At 43.9% G+C, this 7,139-nt stretch overlaps 1 pseudogene; it reads left to right on the top strand.

Moving 5' to 3' along the window:
- Window positions 1-2,324: 2,324 nt before the first annotated feature.
- On the top strand, window positions 2,325-2,420 carry LOC120855197 (annotated as a pseudogene).
- The last annotated feature ends 4,719 nt before the right edge of the window (window positions 2,421-7,139 follow it).

Raw genomic sequence — 7,139 nt, 5'->3', positions numbered from 1 at the left:
CTGCTTATTTAACTTCTATGCAGAGTACATCATGAGAAACGCTGGACTGGAAGAAACACAAGCTGGAATCAAGATTGCTGGGAGAAATACAAATAACCTCAGATATGCAGATGACACCACCCTTATGGCAGAAAGTGAAGAGGAGCTAAAAAGCCTCTTGATGAAAGTGAAAGAGGAGAGTGAAAAAGTTGGCTTAAAAGCTCAACATTCAGAAAACAAAGATCATGGCATCCGGTCCCATCACTTCATGGGAAATAGATGGGGAAACAGTGGAAACAGTGTCAGACTTTATTTTTGGGGCTCCAAAATCACTGCAGATGGTGATTGCAGCCATGAAATTAAAAGACACTTACTCCTTGGAAGAAAAGTTATGACCAACCCAGATAGTATATTCAAAAGCAGAGACATTACTTTGCTGACTAAGGTCCGTCTAGTCAAGGCTATGGTTTTTCCAGTGGTCAAGTATGGATGTGAGAGTTGGACTGTGAAGAAGGCTGAGAGCTGAAGAATTGATGCTTTTGAAGTGTGGTGTTGGAGAAGACTCTTGAGAGTCCCTTGGGCTGCAAGGAGATCCAACCAGTCCATTCTAAAGGAGATCAGCCCTGGGATTTCTTTGGCGGGAATGATGCTAAAGCTGAAACTCCAGTACTTTGGCCACCTCATGCGAAGAGTTGACTCATTGGAAAAGACTTTGATCCTGGGAGGGATTGGGAGCAGGAGGAGAAGGGGATGACAGAGGATGAGATGGCTGGATGGCATCACTGACTCGATGGACATGAGTCTGAGTGAACTCCGGGAGTTGGTAATGGACAGGGAGGCCTGGTGTGCTGCGATTCATGGGGTCGCAAAGAGTCGGACACGACTGAGCGACTGAACTGAACTGAACTGACCCACTGCCTAGGACTTCCCTGGTGGCTCAGATGGTAAAGTGTCTGTCTACAATGCAGGAGACCTGGGTTTGAGCCCTGGGTTGGGAAGATCCCCTGGAGAAGGAAATGGCAGTCCACTCCAGCACTATTGCCTGGAAAATCCCATGGACAGAGGAGCCTGGTAGGCTACAGTCCATGGGTTAGCAAAGAGTCGGACACGACTGAGCAACTTCACTATCACTATCACTATCACCCACTGCCTATTTATATAAACTTTATAGTTTAAAGGATGGCCTTGGAAGTGCTCCATAAACTGAGGCAAAATTACACCTCATTCATTCATTTGCTCAATAAATATGTATTACCTAGAAGAAGGAGCTCTACTTGGTGCTAGAGGGTTAGATTTGAAGACAAATCAGATACTGGCCTGAACTTCTTGGGCTGTCTGATCTTCCACTACTTCATATCACTAGGGCTGCCCACTGCCCCACACTTTCTTCAACACAACCCAAACCTCCTCTACTTTATTAGTTTTTCTTCCTTCCCTCCAAAATAATACATGCAATTCTAACTTATCCTCAAATTTAAGCTCAAGTGTGCCCTCCTCCTCAAGCTCCCTCTTAATCACACTTTCTCTTCCCTCTTCGACATGAAGAAAGCTCTGTCCTCTGACTTCATGGAGAACTTGACGAGCAGTTTTGTTTGGGCATTTTCTCTTCTATTACCATTACATCAATATTTTCTCCACCATCCTGAAGGGAAGGACATTTTCAATTCTATTTAGAGCACCTGGACTTCAACTAGTTGGCACTTAGTAAATATTTGTCAAATGAATGAATGAATAAGTGAACGCCTCGTGACTTAAGTTATAAATACTTCTTTTACACCCTTGAGAATACATTTCTCAAATCTCCTTAAAATTATGCTTTCACAAACTTAAAAGCCAAATAGGTCATTTGCTCAAGTTTATTCAATACAATGAAAATCTAAAAATGCCCACAAGAAAATAAAATGTGTTATACTATATAGCTCATCAGTTATGCATGTAAGGCAGAATTGTGTCACTATCTCCAAAGACTTGAAGTTTGAGAAGTGAAGTGTGCTTCTATCCACTGTGTGACACCAGTTCTTTCTAAAATGGTTTGAAGATTTGAATAGTAAACCTGTGCTTTCAGGTCTTCAGCTGAACCCAGGCCAGCCCCCTAGTCCTCTCGCACCTTCTGCTGCACCTGATATCAATCCAATCAAATATTTTCTCCAGCCACTTGGGCTGTTGAGCAATGCTAGAGAATACCCACAGTTTCATGGGACTACCAGGCAATCCTGAAGGGCCCCATTCTTTCTTAAGAGTGTTGTACAAAGTCTTCTCCTCAAGCCACCTACCAACATCCATCTCCAATTTTAGCATGACAAAATGGATTTCCTCTGTTGTGATAATAAAGAACAATACCCTGAGTGCCCAACGTGCAATGGTTGCAAACAGCAGCCTCCTCAGTAATGTATACAATCTGTTGCCTGTATAGGTTGCCCTAAGGGACCCTGGAGACAACTCTTTCTAGAGGGCATTCATGACTGGCCTGCTGTCCCCAGTCTAGGCTCCAGACAGGTATGCGCTGTGCCTTTGGAAAGCCCCAGGGCACAGTGGCCAGGGTCCATATTGCCTAAGTCATAATGTTCATCGCACCAAGCTGCAGAACAAGGAGCATGTGATTGAAGCCCTATGCAGGGGCAAGTTCAAGTTCCCTGGCCTCCAAAATATCCACATCTCCAAGAAGTGGGGATTTACTAAGTGTAATGCAGATGAATTTGGAAACGTGATGGCAGAAAAGTGGGTCATCCCAGATGGCAGTGGGATCAAATACATCCCTAATCATGGTCCCCTGGACAAACGGCAGGCGCTGTACTCATGAGAGCATCGGTGCTGTCCCCTCCTTAATCATGCTCACTAATAAATCCTATTTCCTGTCAAAAAATATAGCAACATCAAAGCTGTTACTTTTATTAAACACTATGCTTAGGCCTTTTACCTTATAGGCATTATCTCAGTTAATTTTCACAAAGACCACCACTTATTGAAGCAGGTACAATTATTATCCCCTTTCCTCAAATTAGGAGACTGAACTTGGGAAATTGAAGCATAGAGAGGTCAAATAACTTGCCCAAAGTCATATAGGCACTAAATGTTATATCCAGGTTATAGATCCAAGTCCCAGTGAACTCCGGAGCCAACCGGTAAACTTGTACTATATTTGATTCCCTGTTTTACTCTTCCCTTAGAAGATGGTAAAGGTAGGGAGAGGATCCTCAACAGGATGTCTGGCTCTTATCCCAGTCCAGTTCATACAGGCCTCTAAAGAGTAAGTCCATCTCTTCAGCTTAAGGTTCTCCTACAACCGATGTGAACCAGTTAATAGGAGAAAGAATGTGGATATACACCTTACATTGACCTCGCCAGCTTTTCTTAGTTTCTGTCACCCTAACAGAATATCATAGACTGGGTGGCTTAAAAACAAATGATTGTTCGTCACAATTCTGGAGGCTGGGAAGTTCAAGATCAAGATGTGAGCAAGATTCAGTGTCTGGTGAGGGCATGCTTGCTTCCTGTTTTAAAGATAGCCATTTTCTCTTTGCATCCTGCCGAGAGAGAGCAGAGAGAGGGTCAGATTTCATATACCTTCTTATTTTTTATTTTTTTAAATTTATTTTTTTGAGGTATATAATTGTGTTAATTTCTACTGTTCAGCAAAGTAATTCAGTTATATATATAATTTTTTTTCATATTCTTTTCTGTTGTGGTTTATCACAGGATACTGAATAGTGGGGCTTCTCAGGTGGCTCAATGGTAAAGAATCCGCCTGCCAAGCAGGAGACGTGGGTTCGACCCTTGGTCAGGAAGATCTCCTGGAGGAGGAAATGACAACCCACTCCAGTACTCTTGCCTGAGAAATTTGATGGATGGAGAGCCTGGAGCCTGGTGGGGAGTTGCAAAGAATCAGAAACAACTGAGCAACTAAAGAGCAGTAGCAGTATTGAATACACTTCCTGTGCTATGCAGGAGGGCCTTGTTTTCTCATTCTATATGTAATAATCTGCACCTGCTAATCCCAGCTCCCAATCCATGCCTCCCCCACACTCCCTCCCACTTGGCAATAAGTCTGCTGGGTATGCTTGAGTCTGTTTCTGTTTTGTGGATAAATTCATTTGTGTCATCATTCCTTTTATAAGAACACTAATCTCATTGATGAAGGCTCCACCCTCATGATCTCTTTACCACCCAAAGGGCATCTTCTAATACTATCACGTTAGGGATTAGAGTTTTAACTCTGGGGAGGACACATTCAGTCCATAGCAGAGCCTTATTGGAAAAAGCAGTTGATTCTATTACCATAAAAAAACCAAACATTTCTCCTTCTTTTGTCCCCTCCTATTTAATTTCACCCAAGTTTCAGCAAGGTATCATCCCAGGGTGTTCTGACCATCTTGCGGCTATCTTGCTTTCACACCTATACTCATGTTGCTGAAGCTTGGCTCTCACCCTCTGAGGTCTAGGTCCTGGCTTTGTTGTTGTTCAGTTGCTCAGTCATATCCGACTCTTTGTGACCCCATGGACTGCAGCACGCCAGGCTTCCCTGTCTTTCACCATCTCCTGGAGTTGCTCAAACTCATGTCCATTGAGTTGGTGATGCCATCCAACCATCTTGTTCTCTGTCGTCCCCTTCTCCTGCCCTCAATGTTTCCCAGCATCAGGGTCTTTTCTAATGAGTTGGCTCTTCTCATCAGGTGGCCAAAGTGTTGAAACTTCAGTTTCACATCAGTACTTCCAGTGAATATTCAGGGCTGATTTCCTTTAAGATTGACTGGTTTGATCACCTTGCTGTCCAAGGGACTCTCAAGAGTCTTCTCCAATACCACAGTTCAAAAGCAGCAATTCTTCTGGGCTCAGCTTTCTTTACAGTCCAACTCTCACATCCATACATGACTACTGGAAAAACCATAGCTTTAACTAGACGGACTTTTGTTGGCAAAGTAATGTCTCTGCTTTTTAATATGCTGTCCAGGTTTGCAATAACTTTTCTTCCAAGGAGCAAGCATCTTCTAATTTCATGGCTGCAATCACCACCTGCAGTGATTTTGGAGCCTAAGAGAATAAAGTCTGGCATTATTTCCATCATTTCCCCATCTATTTCCCATGAAGTGATGGGACCAGATGCCATGATCTCAGTTTTCTGAATGTTGAGTTTTAAGCCAACTTTTTCATTCTTCTCTTTCATCAAGAAGCTCTTTAGTTCCTTTTTGCTTTCTGCCTTAAGGGTGGTGTCATCTGCATATCTGAGGTTATTGATATTTCTCCTGTCAATTTTGATTCCAGCTTGGGCTTCATCCAGCCTGGCATTTCGCATTATGCATTCTGCATATAAGTTAAATAAACAGGGTTACAATATACAATCTTGACGTACTCCTTTCCCATTTTGGAAAAAGTCGGTTGTTCCATGTCCGGTTCTAACTGTTGCATCTTGACCTGCATACAGGTTTCTCAGGAGGCAGGTAAGGTGGTCTGGTAATCTCATCTCTTGACAAATTTTCCAGTTTATTGGAAAGGCTTTAGTGTAGTCAGTGAAGCAGATGTTTTTCTGGAATTCTCTTTGGTTTTTCAGTGATCCAACGGATGTTGGCAATTTGATCTCTGGTTCCTCTGCCTTTTCTAATCCAGCTTGAACATCTGGAAGTTCTTGGTTCACATACTTTTGAAGCCTAGCTTGGAGAATTACATCCTGGCTAAGAGGAGGCAGATTTCAGTTGGTGGCACCCTCAGGGCCCAGTACCCCCCCACCCCACCGACCCTGCTCAACTGTCATTGCTAAGGAAGTCAGGCGCCCAGGTCACAACAGGCCCTCAGGATCCTCAGGCCACACAAACAGCAGGGGATAGGTCCTGCAAACTGTGACCCAAGCAGACTGCCACTGCCATTGTCATAGAGGCGGGGACAGGGGAGAGGTTCACCACTTCCTCAAGGCCTGGGCCAATCAGTGGCTGGTCTTGGTGGGGGCTCTGGAGCCTTGCAAGACACAGCCCCCAGCCTGTTTCCTGGGTGGGTAAGGTGGGGGGACCTGGGGAGAAAGCAGCGATCCACCTCTTCCCTCACTCTCCTCTCAACCACCACCTCTTGGCCTGACTGTTGACTGAATGGGCCCACAAATGGTGGCTCACTGACACTTGGTTGCTTATGGGAGAGACCCACTGCAGCACCAATCAATGGCTGAGCAAGACCACTAATGGTCCCTAGCAGTAACCATTGCCTGGTAAGGACGTGCAGGGTAACAGTGGCACAGCAATTCCTTTGTGCTAAGGGCTGCACTTCGCCAGGCTATATTACAATAGGAACTTCTGCCCCTTATATCATCATATCATTACAACATTGGGAATGCAATGGTACCGTAGCCTATGCTTCTCAAACTTTAATGTACATATAAGTCACCTGAGAATCTTATTAAAATGCTGATCCTTTCCGTAGATCCGGGGTAGTATTTTGTTTTTAGTACCCAAGTCATGTTTGACTTTGTGATCCCATGGACAGCAACCTGCCAGGCTCTTCTGCTCACGGGTTTTCCCAGGCAGGCATATCAGAGTGGGTTACCATTTCCTTCTACACTGTATTTTAAAAAATTTATTTTTGGCTACATCTGGTCTTGTGGTGTGCCATTGGCCCAGAAAAGCTTCTCTCTAGTTGTGGCCTGTGGGCTTTAGTTGCCGGGTGTCTTGTGGCATCTTAGTTCCCTGACCAGGGATAGAACCTGTCCCTTGCATTGGAAGGTGTATTCTTAACCACTGAACCACTAGGAAAGTCGAGTCTATTTCTCAAAACTGCAAGTGACACCAACACTTTTGACCTCCAGGCTAAACTTTCAGGAGCAATGACCTTGACATCTGGCATCTGAAGTTCTTCACAGGTGATCATTTTGGAGCCAAGCAATTTTCCTCCCATATATGTGAATTCTATATTCTGCTTTGGTAATCAAAACTACGCAGAGCACCCAGTTGCATATTACACTTTATACACATTACACACTACAGACACAGGTTAACTAGCAGGTTTAATTTTGGGGGGTTTGGATTTTTTTTTGTATATGATTTTCATTTATGACTACTTGTTTCTAAAGTAGTGGTATAACTATTTCTATATTTTGATGTCCATATGCCATGGACAAACTTTTCATGCCTACAGACCCACCACATTGCTGTCATCCTTACGGACAGAGGAAAAGATGTTTC

Source organism: Oryx dammah, unplaced genomic scaffold, assembly GCF_014754425.2.
Source record: "Oryx dammah isolate SB20612 unplaced genomic scaffold, SCBI_Odam_1.1 HiC_scaffold_27, whole genome shotgun sequence".
Classification (NCBI taxonomy): Eukaryota; Metazoa; Chordata; class Mammalia; order Artiodactyla; family Bovidae; genus Oryx; species Oryx dammah.
This window is presented reverse-complemented; position numbering and strand designations above follow the sequence as displayed.